Source organism: Pistacia vera, unplaced genomic scaffold (genome assembly GCF_008641045.1).
Source record: "Pistacia vera cultivar Batoury unplaced genomic scaffold, PisVer_v2 Contig223, whole genome shotgun sequence".
In the NCBI taxonomy this organism is placed as follows: domain Eukaryota; kingdom Viridiplantae; phylum Streptophyta; class Magnoliopsida; order Sapindales; family Anacardiaceae; genus Pistacia; species Pistacia vera.
This window is the reverse complement of record NW_022196028.1, coordinates 1,247,839-1,257,292: the sequence shown is the minus strand read 5'-3', so window position 1 is coordinate 1,257,292 and position 9,454 is coordinate 1,247,839. Positions and strand designations below refer to the sequence as shown.

The window sequence follows — 9,454 nt, the reverse complement described above, 5'->3', positions numbered from 1 at the left end:
CAACCAGGATATTAACCAACCAATATGTCATTCATCAACACATTATTAAACCAGTTTATCATTTGAATCGTTCATCCATAACAGATTTTGCAGATTTTGAAGATTTTTCAAAAACATGTTATCAACCAAATACATGTTATAAATCATACAATAAACTGTAAAATTTAGTACCTAGGCTCTGATACCCTGTTAGTAAAGGTCCCTTATACGCAGCGAAACAAAAAATTATATACATGATCGTTTACATGACCAGATCAAGGGTATAATTTACAATTCATATTAAAGCAAGAATCTGCAGAATTAATATTTGTTTTAGAAACCATCACACGTTTGGAGGCTCCACCACGATTGTCTTTGAACATTTTGCTACCGATCCAAATGTGGATCAAACCCACATAGTCCACATGAAGACAATCTCAAAGAACCAAAGAGGTATTTGCTAGATCCTCTTTGGCTTCAAGATTAAGAAGAAAAGAAATCAAATTGAATTGATTTAGGCCAAAGAATGTTTCTGGTGTGAGTGTAAATGGGGCTGTGTGTTTTTGTTTTTAAAGAAAAATCTCTATCATTTAATTAACACACTTTCTTTTTTATAGTAAAAACAATTTGCCCTAATCCCATACGGAATAGGCTTGGGCTTCAACCCAAACGCCCCATGTTGCCAACACTCCCATTTGATTTATTTTATTTCTATCTATCTCATTAAAATCAATTAATATATATATATATATATTAATATATATTATATATATATTATTATATATATATATATATTTAACATTTAAACATAATGATAATATATTTAAATATGTCGAACACAACATTTAAACGTAATTTCACGTATTTAATTTTTCTAACAAATTAAATAAAGCTATGACCTCAGCAATTTAATTGCATTGTGAAATTACCAAAATAACCGTTTCACCTTAAAACGAAACCGCCATTCTTTCTTCTTAGATCTTAAATTGTCTTCTATGTGCGTGACCCAGGGCTCCTCATCATATCGACAGTGTATAGTATCGCGATTAACCCCAATTAATCGTCTCACTATACAACAGACCAAGATTGGCCCATAGCAAGACATCATGGCCACCCGATAGATTCGGATTCAGCAAAGTAGCTACCTGTCAACGATATGGTTACCGTGCAATTTGATCCTTTCATCATACGTTATCTCGATGAGAAGAAGGCATAGAATAGTGTCAACCTTCGGTTACTCTCAATATATTTATTCAGTTTCTGGACCAATGCCCATATTATAAACTAGATAAGCACACTCAATCCCACTATGGCCACAGTTTTAGTGTCATTGCCATATACTGAATTGCGCCATGAGATAACTTTCTCCCATACCCGGGAGTGATGAATCCTCTGTAAATCCACCATGTCTTGATACACTCCTTGATGCAGCCAATCACCACCGTATTGACAGCTCTGAAAAGAACTGCGTTAGGCTAGTGTCAAACTACACCAATCGATGCACAAGCGCTCCGTGATCTCAAGTCTAAGGATCACATGCACCACACCATTCGTTAGAGGATTTGTTCCATAGACACTGGGGTTACCATCCTTATGGAATCCTCTAGTGGGTCAGTCCAGTAAACTTGCTCGCGGTGTAATCGCCTACAGCAAGCACCCATGTTTTGCACCGGTTGTCACCAACAACCTTGACAAGTGAGATCAGTCACTGCCTTTCGACAGGGTCGTTCAACACTATGATAGCCTTACCGTATTATCTGTGCCCTTACTTCAGAATAATACTGGGGCTACGGACGTTTCTAGAATGGCCACCTATTGTGCTCATAGGTTCTCACTATCAAGATTTAAACACTTGATACCCTCATCACGGTTCTACCATTCTAAGGATATATATCAATACATATTGCAATAATAATGATTTACTCGATATAGAATAAAATGCCTTTATTGATTAATGAACATTTTACAAAGAGTCAATTCTACAATAATTGTTGGCTCTAGGGCATCTACTCTAACAATGCACTTCAGCATGCTTACACAATTCAATAATCATGTGTGGGAAGTAAAAACCAGTCTTGTTACCTTTGCTGAATGGGTAATCTCATGAAAATAATCTCACCCACATCATCCTCATCTTGGTGGATAGCATACATCAAAATCACCTTAGCTTTGCTAATATTGCTCATTGCTTTGAGGGCATCTTCTAGAGCACACAAAATACAACCACACTACGCGAAGTTGAGTCAAACTTACTTTCAAAACAGATGTGTTTCCCCAGCCGCAATAATCATGTACTTTCCCTTCTGTTCAGAAAATTAACCACTACATCATAATTCGCTTCTTGCTTGTTGCGGCATAGGCATCCTCGTCTATCTCACTTAACGTACCCATAAAACTGATTAATAGCAGTTATTGAAAATACTCCTCTTACCTCTTAACCATTGTTCTCCCGTCAACGCTGTCATGAACGTTGGCATAGAACTCTTTTACCACAGAGGCAACAGCAAGAGCCGGGGGTTCTTTGCAAAATATCTCCCAACCCAGAGCTTGAATTACATCAGTTATTCCCCTAAAATCTTCTGTAAACACCAGCCCTCTTTCTTCAATAAATCCACCTGGTTTCTTTGCAAAATTCTCATATCTTTCTTGGGCTGCCTGACTAACAAACCGGATATCAATGGAGGCCTGCCCTTTTCCTTTTTCTCTCCTATCACTTCCTGACTTTCTTTTGGGTGCCATTATCACTGTTTCTCACTTAACCCAAACAAACAATTAAACCACTCTCAATACCCAATGAAAATCACTACACTCCCCCAAAACTATAACTTCTCTTCTTCAATCAAGCAACAACCAAGAAAATAAACACAGGCTCCCATGAAATTCAAATCAATCTCTCCCAATCTTCAACAACCAACAAAAATATTCCCACACTCCCAAGCAATTCAAATAAATGGATTCCAATCTTCAACAATCAAAATTACAATGCAGAATGGTGAGACACACTTACTTGAGCCTTATTCTGTCCAAATATGCCTTGAATTGGTATGGATTAGCTCAATTTTTGAAAACCCCCAATTCTCTTTTTGGAACCCTAACCTTGATTTTTGCAAAAATTCCACTTGTTCCCTTTGATTTGCGAATTATGATGTGAAATTGAGTGTGTTAGTGAGCTATTAAGAGAAAAAAAAAAATTGGTTGAAGGAGGTGATGGTTAGATTGTTGTATAGAGAGGAAGAGAAATTGGTGAGAGGGCAAAGAACTGTAGAGAGAAAAGGGTAGTGATGAAACGTCATTTTTAGATCTGTTATAAACGCGATATTGCGTTGGCTATTGCGATCGCTGTGACGATGGACTTTGTCGCCGTGACGATCGTGCTTTTTGTCGTGGTTACACGCTGGACTAACGCTCACTGCAGTGATGATGTGTGTTGCTGCAGTGAGCATGATTAATCACCAATCTCTTCTGGTCATGCGCGAAACTCAGACTCGCTATAGCGATGGCTTTCACCACCGCGGCGAGCGTGATGGTGCCGTAACTCAACAGAACCAGATTGTTCCCTGAGTGTGTTGTGCTAATAACCTGAAAAAGACAATCAGAATATCTGAATTAACAAACTAAAAATAGCGCAAAAACATAACACACAAACATTACTAAACAAAAAAAAACATACAAATAAAAATAAGTAAATAAAAAAAATAGAATCGAAATCTTAGGTTGCCTCCCAAAAAGAGCTTGTATAAAGTCTTAAGCTCAACTCCTTTCTGTCATCAATTAGGATTTTGAAAAAGAATTGAAACCCTCTCGTCTTCATTCCCATTCTCAATATAAGGTTTCAATCTTTGGCCGTTGACTTTGAATGTTCCCTTCGTGGGGTGGTGAAGCTCTATCGCCCCATGCGGAAACACGCGATGAATTATGAACGAGCCAAACCATCTTGAGCACAATTTTCCAGGAAAAGTCATAGTCTTGAGTTAAACAACAGCAATTTGTCGCTCTCCTTGAATTCCTTGTTCACAATATGTTTTTCGTGCCATTGCTTAGTATTTTCTTTGTAGATTCGGGCATTCTCATATGCATTATTGCAAAACTCTTCCATCTCATTGAGTTGCAGCAATCGTTTTGCTCTTGCGACTTGTAGATCAAAGTTCAGAAACTTCACTACCCAATATGACCTGTGCTCTAACTCTACTGGCAAGTGACAAGCTTTTCCATAAACCATGCTATAGGGCAACATTCCTATTGGTTTTTTGAATGCCGTCCTATACGCCCATAATGCATCATCAAGCTTGGTTGCCCAACCCTTTTAAGAGGTGCTTACTGTCTTTTCCAAGTTTCGTTTCAGCTCCCTATTTGATACTTCTACTTGGCCACTGGTTTGAGGGTGATATGGGGTAGCAACTTGATGTGTAACCCCATACTTGCTTAGCAATGTTGCGAATTAGCGATTGCAAAAGTGAGAACCACCATCACTGATAATGACCCTTGGCGTGCCAAACCCTGAAAATATATTCTTCTTCACAAACTTGATAACTATGCGAGCATCGTTTGTTGGCAACATAATAGCTTCCACCCACTTCGAAACATAATCTACAGCAACCAAAATAAAACGGTTAGAAAACAAGGAAAGAAAAGGTCCCATAAAATATATCCCCCACACATCAAACAATTCTACTTCTAGGATATTATTTAAAGGCATGGCATTTCTCCTAGATATGTTCCCAACCTATTGACACTTATCACAACTCATAACAAAATGAAAAGCATCTTTAAAAAGAGTTGGCCAAAAAAATCCTGATTGAAGAACTTTAGTGGTGGTCTGTGTCGAACCAAAATGACCACCAACTTCCATTGAATGACAATGATGAAGAATATTCGTCATCTATTCTTCTGACACACATCTTCTTATCATTTGATCTGTGCAATGCTTGTACAAAAAAGGATCCTCCCAAAAGTAGTATTTTAAATCTGCAAAAAATTTATTTCGTCTTTGGGAGTTCATTCTAGAAGGCAATACTTTTTGCGCCAAATAGTTAGCAATATTTGCAAACCATGGCCCTTCTTGAATAGCAAACAATTGCTCATCCGGAAAGTATTCGTTGATTGGTTTTTCTTCCTCTCGAACTTCTCATTGGACTTTAATCGAGATAAATGGTCAGCCACTTGATTCTTCGTTCCTTTCTTGTCCTTAATCTCCAAGTCAAATTCTTGTAAAAGCAATGCCCATCGCAATAATCTTGGCTTAGAATCCCGTTTTGCTCGGAGGTACTTCAATGCAGCATGGTCAGTGTACACAATAACCTTGGTACCTAGCAAATAAGAACGAAATTTATCAATAGAGAATACTACTGCTAAAAATTCTTTTTCAGTAGTAGCATAATTTAATTGTGGTCCCGTTAAAGTCTTGCTGGCATAATAAATCACATGCAAAACCTTACCTTTCCACTGTCCTAAAACAGCCCCTAAAGCGTAGTCACTTGCATCACACATGAGTTCAAAAGGTAGTTCCCAATTGGGTGCAACAATAATAGAAGCAGAAATTAATTTTGCTTTTAAACATTTAAATGCATCTAAACACTCTTAACTAAAATTAAAAGGAACATCATTAGCTAATATATCACAGAGAGGTTTAGAGAAGTCATGTATGAATCTCCTATAAAAACCTGCATGCCCAAAGAAACTTCTGACAGCCTTCACTGAGTTTGGAGGTGTTAGTTTCTTAATAACTTCAATCTTTGCTCAATCCACCTCAATTCCATTCGCGGATATCCGATGACCTAACACAATCCCATCTCATACCATGAAATGGCATTTTTCCCAATTTAGCATTTAGTGTCAACACATCTCTGCAAAACATTAGATAAGTTAGTTAAACAATCATCAAAAGAATCTCCAAAAACAAAAATATCATCCATGAAAACTTCAATGGACTTCTCAACCATATCAGAGAATATTGAGATCATGCAACTTGGAAAAGTTGCAGAAGCATTGCACAAGCCAAAAGGCATTCTTCGATAGGCGAATGTTATGTATGGGCACGTGAAAGGTGTTTTTTCTTGATCTTTTGGCGCTATAGCAATTTGATTGTAGCCTGAGTATCCGTCTAGGAAACAATAGAACTCATGGCCAACTAACCTCTCCAACATTTGATCGATGAATGGCAATGGAAAATGGTCCTTATGAGTCATGAAATTCAGTTTTCGATAGTCGATACATACTCTCCATCCCGTGACTAGTCGTGTTGGAATCAGCTCATTGTTATCATTACGAACCACTATCCTTCCTCTCTTCTTTGGCACTACTTGGACTGAACTTACCCATGCACTATCCGAAATTAGATATATAATTCGTGCATCTAAGAGCTTCAACACCTCATTTTTGACCACTTCTTGCATTGATGGATTCAATCTTCTTTGTGGTTGGACGGTAGGCTTATAACTTTCCTCCATTAGATCTTGTGCATGCAAATTGAAGGACTGATACCTTTTATATCCGCAATTGTCCATCCAATGGCCTTCTTGTATTTTCTCAATATGCGCAGTAACTTTTCTTCCTCCACAACACTCAAAGAAGCACTAATAATAACTAGAAAAAATTTAACCTCTTCTAAAAATGCATATCTTAAATGAGATGGTAGTTGCTTGAGCTCAAGTGTAGGGGCCTTTGTGATTGGTAAAGTTGACTGAGACACCACAACTCAAATTTCTCTAATCGAATTAGCTTCAGGACGAACGAAGGGTGGTAGAGCATATAAGTATTGTAAACACTCCCTTATCTCTTCACTATCAACTTCATCCTCCTAATCTCTAAAATTCATCAAACAATTCCCTAAAAGAAAAATGGGGTAGCTCTCTTCAAAATTCTGCTCAACTATGGTGTCGGGAACATCAATCTTAAAACATGAGTCTAATTCAGATGGACGCTTCATAGATTCAAAAACATCAAATTCTACTTGCTTATCTTCTACCCTTAAGATTAATTTCCCTTGGTGGACATTTATCAATGTTCTTCCCGTGGCTAGAAAAGGTCATCCTAAAATTAAAGGTATTTCCCTATTTTCCTCCATGTCTAACACTATGAAATCTACTGGGAAAATCAGTTTGTCTACCTTAATCAAGACGTCTTTTACCTCCCCCCTAGGTTATGTTATCGATCGATCAACTAATTGGAGAGACATGGTGGTTGGCTTCACTTCTTCTAGTCTAAGCTTCCTGTAAATGGAAAACAACATTAAATTTATACTTGCCCCTAGATCACATAAAACTTTATTAAAATAACAATACCAATAATACAAGGGATAGTAAAACTCCCTGGATCTCATAGTTTAGGTGGTAGTTTCTTTTGAATCAGCGCTCTGCATTCCTCCGTTAGCATAACTTTCTCGTGTTCCTCGAATTTTCTCTTGTGCGTGAGGATCTCCTTCAAAAACTTCACACTTTTCGGCATCTATTCTAGCATATCAACAAAAGTGATATTAACATGTAAACTTTGAAACATGTTAATAAACTTACTAAATTGCTTATCAAGCTTCTGATTCTTCAACCGTTATGGGTATGGAAGGGTTGCCTGGCTTGAAGGAAGTTTCTGCTTAGATGCACGCTAGCCGCGGCCACCAGATTCATCGTTGTAGTGATGAGTTGAAAATTCTGACGAATTGAGAGCATGATCACGCTCGCCGCGGCCACCAATGTCATCGCCGCAGCAATTGTCCTTGTTTCGGATGAGCCTCTCCACATTCTCACGATCATTGCAGCGAGGAATGTCATTGCCGTAGTGATCATTATTCTGCTCATCCTTCAAGTCTTGTTCTTACCTCTGTTTTTCAACCTCTGAATTTTCCAAAATTCGTCCACTCCTCAAGCTGATTGCATGCGCTTGTTCCTTGGGATTTTTCTCTGTATCACCTGGTAAAACTCCTTGAACTATTCCAGCTAATATGTTTTGAATTTATCCAATTTGAGTCTCAAGTCCCTAATAGAAGCTGATTGATTTTGGACCAGGACGCCAGTCTTCGCAAATCTCTTGCTTGTCTCTTCAATGAACGTGGTCAACATATTCTCTAAATTAGATTTTAGCTTTTGAGGTTGAAAAACAGGAGATTGTTTTTGCTCCATGGAAAGTTTGGGTTTTTCCTCCATGCTAGATTATATGTGCTGGAATATATATTCCCTTGACCCCTTTGGAAATTATTGACGTAATTGGCTTGTTCAGGCTGAGCAAACAGGTTCCCTTCTTGACAATCCTTCGATGAATGATTTCCTGCACAAAGATCACATGTTAGAGAAGCAGATTCAATTGCATTTATTTTTAACAAATTACCTAATTGCTTCTGGATGTTCGAAAGTTGAGTAGCCAATGCAGTGTAACTATCAACTTCGTGCACTCCCACTGATCTCTTTGTTGAAGTTCTCTCTGAAGTCCTCATATAGTTATTGTTTGCCATCACCTCAATCAGATTGTATGCTTCCTCTAGTGTTTTATTGTTCAAGGCTCCCTTGCTTGCAGCATCAATCATAATTTGAATCATTGGTAGCAACCCTTGGTAGAACGTTTACACTTGCGACCAGATTGGTAAACCATGGTGAGGGCACCTCCGTAAGAGATCCTTATACCTTTCCCATGCTTCATATAATGACTCTGAATTTTGTTGGTAAAAGTTGGTAATCTCACTCCTCAGCTTGGCAGACTTGGCAGGTGGAAAATATTTAGTGAGGAACGCTTGAGCTAACTTGTTCCATGTCGTGATGCTCCAAGATGGCAGAGAAATCAACCAAGCCTTAGCTTTATCACGAAGAGAGAATGGGAAAAGCCTTATCCTAATTACATCATCGGATACTCCATTATGCCTGAATGTGTCGCATAACTCCAGAAAATTTGCGATAGGCAGGTTGGGATCATCATTAGGTAACCCAGTGAATTGGACTGACTGCTGAATCATTTGAATAATTGCTAGCTTAATCTCAAAATTATTGTAAAACCCCCCTCTAGTCAGGTATCCTCTGAATATCTCTCAATGAGAATCCCGAGGATACATGCCTGGAGAACGAGTTGTATTTAGAAAAAAATCTGTGTAAGGATAATAATAATAATATCCAAAACATGCATATAAAATGTCACACAGGATCCAAACTTATAATTTACAAACTTTAAGAAATTATACAATCAAAACATATTTATAGGGTGGAAGCTTCCAAAGGTATTTCACAAATATTTATCATTTATATCAAGATAAAAACATCGAGATGACAATAAATCATCTCCCCTCACGTGTAGTCCCGCTGTCTCTAGCATCCCTCGCTTCTAGTCTACCTGCAAAGCAATCAACAATGAAAGGGTGAGCGCTAATCGCTCAGTAAGGAATGATCCGTTTCATTCTAAATGTACTATTTGATCTTTATTTAAACATATCTGTTAACACATCACTTATCTTTTACATCTAGGGATACTTCCCCTTTTATTACTAATTCATATGCTTTTC

The 9,454-nt window shown here is 37.9% G+C and overlaps 1 non-coding gene across 1 annotated transcript; it reads left to right on the top strand.

Moving 5' to 3' along the window:
• Positions 1-8,549: 8,549 nt before the first annotated feature.
• Positions 8,550-8,656, top strand: LOC116130718. The gene has a single exon (XR_004128119.1). It is a non-coding gene; the product is annotated as a small nucleolar RNA R71 (small nucleolar RNA).
• The last annotated feature ends 798 nt before the right edge of the window (positions 8,657-9,454 follow it).